The following is a 7191-nucleotide window of genomic DNA, read 5'->3' as shown; positions in this document are numbered from 1 at the left end:
AGCCGGTCGGTCAGGTGGATGAGGGGGTGACAGTAGGGACGGGTGAGGGGGTGAGTGTGGCGATGGGTGAGGCCCAACCGGTCGCTGAGGGGGTGAGTGTGCCAACGGGTGAGGGTCAGCCTGTCGGTCAGGTGGGTGAGAGTGTCGGATTGGGTGAGAGCCAGCCGGTCGGTCAGGTGGGTGAGGGGGTGACTGTGGGGATGGGTGAGGGGGTGAGTGTGGGATTGGGTGAGGGCCAGCCGGGCGACCAGGTGGATGAGGGGGAGACTGTGGGATTGGGTGAGAGCCAGCCGGTCGGTCAGGTGGATGAGGGGGTGACTGTGGGGATGGGTGAGGGGGTGAGTGTGGGATTGGGTGAGGGCCAGCCGGGCGATCAGGTGGATGAGGGGGAGACTGTGGGATTGGGTGAGAGCCATCCGGTCGGTCAGGTGGGTGAGGGGTCAGAGGGGATGAATGTCGGAGTGGATGGGAGGTTGAATGTAGCCCAGCGGGCAGGTGTGTGTGACCGAGTGAAAGAGGGGATGGGGGCACTTGGTGGTGGGGGAGCTGTTCGAGGTGGAACCTCGGACAGCGAGGAATATATGGAAGAGGGGGGGGTGGACTTTAAGGCTCCCCGCCTGAAGAGGAAGACGAGGGCCAACAGGGGAGGCTCTCGGGCAAAAAGGGGGGTCGCAGAGGAAAGGTGGGAGGTGTGGAGTCAGGGTCCTCTTCAGGGTGGGCCTCGGAAGACAGCGTCTCCTCAGGGGGGACGGTCACCAGCAGGCACGGGGTGGGGCGGATGAAATCGTTTCTGCTGGCCACCAAGAACCAGAGAGGAGTGGAGCTGGAGGAATACTTCTCCGACTTGGAGAAGTTTGCGCGCTCCGTTCAACACAGCTGCACGAAAAAGGGTGGGGCAGACTACACCCAGCGGGAGGTCTTCCGACTACGGAAGATCAACCTCAAGATCACCAGGGATGGAGGAAATGGGGCTGAGTGAGGCGTCTGACCGGCGGAGGAGGATCCTGAGCGAGAAGACGGGCAAATGAGATGAAATGATTGTAATTGTTTTTTTTTAATGTAAAATAAAGGTTTTTCAAAAATCAAATCTCTCTCAAATCTCTCTCTCTCTCTCTCTCTCTCTCTCTCTCACACCCATTTTCAATAGTCATACAGATGTAGACAGACACAATACTGTTGCCAGTGAGCTAACCTCTGCTTATGAGAGAGGCGCAATGGCTGTAGGATCACCAAATGTTTGAGGGAAATTAATCAGGGTGTGTTTTAACCACTAAAGCACATTATGTACGGAATGCGGCAAAACCGTCACCAACATTACAGAATAAAAAAATATGGTTTTATTTTTGTCGCTGGCCTCTTTACTCTTTCATTTTTACCTCCAGATAATATAATTTATGTGGACAATTTGTCGGCTTGTTCCAAACATGTCGGACAGTCCGATCCTGTTTCTTGACTCGTCTGTATATATTGTAGGATTGACACTTCATTCCCACATTTAGACAGATACATTGAAAAGTTCAAAATCATAACAACTTATAGGAACACAAATCAAATAAGACCTTAATGTAGAGTAGAAATACACAATGAAATTCCCCAAGAGAAGCCTTTTGTTATTGACCTGTTTTAAGCTCCTCGAGAGGCTTTTTTCATGGGGATAAAATATAGCTGAGATTAAACAATACTGATATGGTACATTTTGGGATTCGTTGCCTCTTCCGACTTAACAACGATAAAGTACAACCTCTCATACCTTATTTCTTTAATAATGTAATAAAACAGAACCTTCCTCCATTAGCGGTTAGTGGTGCTGTGTACCATGGAACATTATCAGAGATCAGTGACTGGAAAACCATAAACTGATGTTCTGTTTGCGTATTTTACTTAATATTGGCTGATAATAAGTAGAACAAACCGGAAGGGGGCACGGAAATGTACTTAAATGTATTTTCCTTATGTCAATTAGTTGCATTTAAACGTAATTCATAGATAAGATTTCTTCAAATCACTCTAGAGCAACAAAGAAAAAGATCTCCATCTGCTTCATATTTGAAAAGACAAGAAAAAACTGACTTCATAAGAGAAAAAACACATCTGAATACAATAACACTGATAAGCAAACGTAGTCAGTGAGCCGCAATCGCCACGTGCATGCATACACAGACAGATTTCTTTTTTGCATTTCAGGGGCGCCCCCCTCTTGGTAGAGGAAATACTGTGTTATGTTTGAACTCAGAGTGGGGGAGGCTGGGACCTGTGATTGAGCCAAACAAAATAAATGAAAGAGAGAGAGACAGAGAAGGGAAGACAGAGAAATATTGAACGGTAGAGAAAGAGAAAGACAGCGAGTGAGTGATTAGGAGCAAGGGGGAGTATAGGGAGGGAGGTAGGGACAAACAGGGTTTGTAACTTGTTGGTCTGTTAATTGCATAGCTGCGTCATGTGACTCCACCTATCAGCGAATACCAACAGACATTCTGACGCTGGTCTCCACTCTAACATTCTAATCCGCACTCTTGGCTATCACATACACACCCATGTAAATCTCAGAAACGGTCTGAAAAACTCATGAAACAGAATCAGTGATATTAAAAAAGTTAACTGGATTAAAAAGCTGCATTTAAAAATAAATAGTTTAACATGTTCATGTTAAAGTGTGAATTTTAAAGTTTAAGTGAATTTGAAAAAAAAATATGTCTAAAAACTTAATAAATTTGGTTCACATCAATTCAAGCATAATAGGTTGCAAGTCATAGCACCCCTCTTCTGAATGAGCTGAATTTTTAAATATTTGAATGGTTTTAATAGCTGAAAGTGAGAAGAAGTTGAACACGTTAAAAACACATATGGAAGAAATAGAATAAAGAGCGGAATGAAGCTTAGAAGAAAAATAGTTGGAATCCTTGAAAGCATTTAAACAATGAGCCAATTTATTTGTCTGCAATCCCAAAAGAAACAACAAAAATTTAAGAATACTGGTGCAGAATTTAAAGATTAACACATTTAACACAGCAGTCTCCGAACTCCGACAGACCAAATGCACTGCTTTTTGAAAGTAGAGGGGAGAATGGAAGATTATGGACTGAAACACTTTAACCTACGGTGGCCCTGAAGTGCAAAACACAACGGCAAATAGGAATGCACAACGGCAAATAGGAAAACACCACAAAATGTATTTCTTACGGAAAGGTAGGGCCTTATAGCAGATAGCAGAGGACGGACCCTTCTGATTGGACAGACGGACAGGAAATGATACAGGTCTCTCAAGTGTCACGCATTTCGGTCTCTTGTCACGCATTCCCGCCACACATCCAATTCCTCACGCCAAGGAATCGGACTCCGGCCGAGCCATGTCGGCCGTAGCGTCCGCGGTAGCCCCCTGCCCCTCGTCGGCTGTAGCGTCCACTGGCCGTGTCGTCCCCCCAGTACTTTTATTTACAACACCTAAATATAATTGAGCAACAAAACACGGTTAAAACAATGGTGAAACACTAGTAGGACACTTTTAAATGCGTGACACTTGAGAGCCCTGTATCATTTCCTTATCCGTAAGAAGTTAATTTCGTTGTGTTTTCCTATTTTACGTTGTGCTTTGCCATTTGCCGTTGTGCGTTCCTATTTGCCATTGTGCTTTGCACTTCAGGGCCACCGTATTAACCTCTCTACAGCCAGCTGCTCCGGCCCCTGGGCCTCCATCCCCTGCTGGTGGTCGTTGTCCGCCGCTTCCATCCCCCAGTCACGTTGGATGCCACTGTAACGGGTGGGTCTGTGGGGGTCCGGGAATAATGGGGATGCGGCTGAGGGTTTTAGTGAACAGTAGTGAATAGTCTTTATTTTATCGTTTTTTACAAGCGCGACCGGCTCCAGCCTCCTCGCCTCGCTCAGCTCACTCGCTGTCGCTGGATCTCTCCTATTTCAAGGAGGAACACAAACAATGATTAATCTCAGCTGAGGCTGATTATTCAATTTAATTCAATTAATTTTATTTTGTATAGCCCAAAATCGCAAATTACAAATTTGCCTCAGAGGGCTTTACAGTCTGTACACATACAACATCCTCTGTCCCGGAACCCACCATCGGCACAGGAAAAACACCTCAAAAAATGAAAAAAACATTTTGAGAGGGAAAAAAGGGAAAAAACCTTAGGGTGGACATCAAGAGGAGGGATCCCACTCCCAGGATGAACAGACTACAATGGATGCCATGTCTACAGAATGAACAATGTATAATACATGCAATTCCTATGACAGAAATGATTCAAGTAATTGTGAGTAGTAAGCCAGGCGCACAGCAGGACCACTGCAGGGGCAACCACCATCACATAGAACCACCATCTACAGAAGCCTGTGGGGAGGGAGAGCACAGAGACTTTAGGAGAGGGTAATTTTGGTTTACGAGTACAGTAATATGATTAATATCTAAAATAATAATGATGATGATGATGGCAGCAGCAGGCGTCAGCAGGGCCACGGCAGGTGTCAGGACCAGGGTCCAGAAGGAACTACAATCTACGGAGACCTGCTAGGGGAGAAAGCACAAAAAAAACAACTCCCGGAAACAAGCTGAATTAGTCATGTGCATTAATAAAACGTGAATTATGGTAGAACGAGAGCGTGAGAGAGGAGCTTGGTGTGTCCTAAGAATTCCCCCGGCAGTCTAAGCCTATAGCAGCTTAACTAAGGGCTGGTCCAGGCTAACCTGAGCCAGCCCTAACTATAGTCAGAATCAAAGAGGAAAGTTTTAAGTTTTACTTTAAAAGAGCTGACCGAATCTGCCCCCCGGACTGAAAGTGGAACCTGGTTCCACAAAAGAGGAGCTTGATAACTGAAGGCTGTGGCCCCCCGCCTATTTTTTAAAACTATAAGAACAACAAGTAACCCAGCATCTATGGAGCGCAGCTGCCTTGTAGAGCAATACGGTGTTACAAGCTCTTTAAGATACGACGGTGCCTCACCAGCAAGTGCCTTGTAGGTGAGGAGAAGTACCTTCAAATCTATTCTTGATTTAACAGGGAGCCAGTGCAGAGAAGTTAATACAGGAGTGATATGATCCCTTTCCTTAGTTCTTGTTAATACACGTGCTGCAGCATTCTGAATCAACTGGAGAGGCTTAAGAGATTTACAAGAGCAGCCTGATAACAAAGAATTACAGTAGTCCAGTCTGGAAGTGACAAACGCATGAACTAATTTTTCTGCATCACTTTGAGACAGGAAGTTCCTGATTTTTGATATGTTACGTAGATGAAAATAGGCAGTCCTTGAAGTCTTCTTTATATGCGAGTTGAAGGTCATATCCTGGTCGAAGAGAACTCCCAGATTCCTGACGGTGCTGCTGGGTACCAGAGCAATTCCATCCATAAAAACTGTATCACGTGACAGCTGGCTTCGAAGGCGCTCTGGGCCTGGGTTATCAGGATAACTTCCGTTTTTTCTGAGTTTAGCATCAGGAAGTTGCCGGTCATCCAAGTTTTGATGTCTCCAAGACATTCTTGAAGTCTAACTAGCTGGTCCGTCTCTTCTGGCTTGATCGACAGATACAGTTGAGTATCGTCTGCATAACAATGGAAGTTTATGCGGTCTTTCCTGATAAGATCGCCCAAAGGAAGCATATAGAGGGTAAATAAAATCGGTCCAAGTACAGAACCTTGTGGGACTCTGTGACCAACATTGGTGGTCTTTGAGGATTCACCGTTTACAAGCCCAAACTGGGATCGATCCGATAAGTAGGATTTAAACCAGCTGAGTGCAGTTCCTTTGATACAGATTAAATGTTCTAGTCTCTGCAACAGGATACAATGGTCTATGGTATCAAATGCGGCACTAAGGTCCAGCAAGACAAGAGATGAGTCCTTGGTCCGATGCAAGTAGAAGATCATTCGTAATTTTCACCAGTGCTGTTTCTGTACTGTGATGTGCTCAAAATCCTGACTGGAAATCCTTGAACAAAGCATTGTTTTGTAGAAAGTCACATAATTGATTTGCGACGGATTTCTCAAGGATCTTAGAGAGGAAGGGAAGATTAGAGATAGGTCTGTAGTTAGCCAACACCTCTGGAGCAAGAGTAGCTTTCTTAGGGAGAGGTTTAATTACAGCCACCTTGAAGGACTGTGGTACATGTCCTGTCAACAAAGACAGATTCATAATATCTAATAAGGATGTGCTAACTAAAGGAAAAACTTCCTTAAGCAGCTTGGTCGGAATCGGATCCAAGAGACAAGTAGAAGATTTAGACTTTGAAAATAAAGAAGTCAGTTGATCAAGGTTGATGGAAGAGAAGGCATCCAAACAGGCATCAGGGCCCACTGCTGCATCCAAGGTTCCTACATCGGAGGACAGGTCGGCACTGGTTGAAGGCAGGAGACCATCAATTTTCTCTTTGATAGTCAGAATCTTATCATTGAAGAAGTTCATGAAGTCGTTACTAGTGAGGTCCAAAGGAATACACGGCTCAACAGAGCTGTGACTCTCTGTCAGTCTGGCTACAGTGCTGAAGAGAAACCTGGAGTTGTTTTTATTTTTCTCTATTAATGATGAGTAATAAGATGTCTTGCGTTATGGAGAGCCTTCTTATACGTTTTATGGCTGTCTTGCCAAACTAGCCTAGATCCTTCTGATTTTGTGGAACGCCATAATCGTTCAAGTTTCCGCACAGCTTGCTTTAGGTTCCGTGTTTGAGGGTTATACCACGGAGCAGACCTCCTTCTTGTTGCTATTCTTCTTTCCAGAGGAGCAATAGCGTCCAGCGCCACTCTCAAAGAGCCTGTAGCAGTATCGACAAAATTATCGATCTGGGACAGACTGAGGTTCTCACAGGAGTCTTCTTGTATCTTGAGGCAGGGCACTGAATTTAGAGCAGAAGGAATGGCTTCTTTAAATAAGGCTACAGCGGTATCCGATAAGCGTCGACTGTAGAAACCCTTCGCAGGAGGAGGTGGTTCCGATAGTAGAAATTCAAAAGTTATCAGACAATGGTCCGACAGGAGAGGGTTCTGTGGAAAAATTGTTAAATGTTCAATCCCAATCCCATACACAAGAACCAAGTCGCGAGTGTGGTTAAAACAGTGAGTCGGTTTATTTACACACTGACAGAAACCAATTGAATCTAACAATGAAAGGAATGCAGTACTAAGGCTGTCGTTGTCGACATCCACATGAATGTTAAAGTCACCCACAATAATTACCTTGTCCGTTTTA

This window comes from Gasterosteus aculeatus, chromosome 7, assembly GCF_964276395.1.
Source record: "Gasterosteus aculeatus chromosome 7, fGasAcu3.hap1.1, whole genome shotgun sequence".
NCBI classification, from domain to species: domain Eukaryota; kingdom Metazoa; phylum Chordata; class Actinopteri; order Perciformes; family Gasterosteidae; genus Gasterosteus; species Gasterosteus aculeatus.
Note: the sequence above shows the minus strand (reverse complement) of the source record.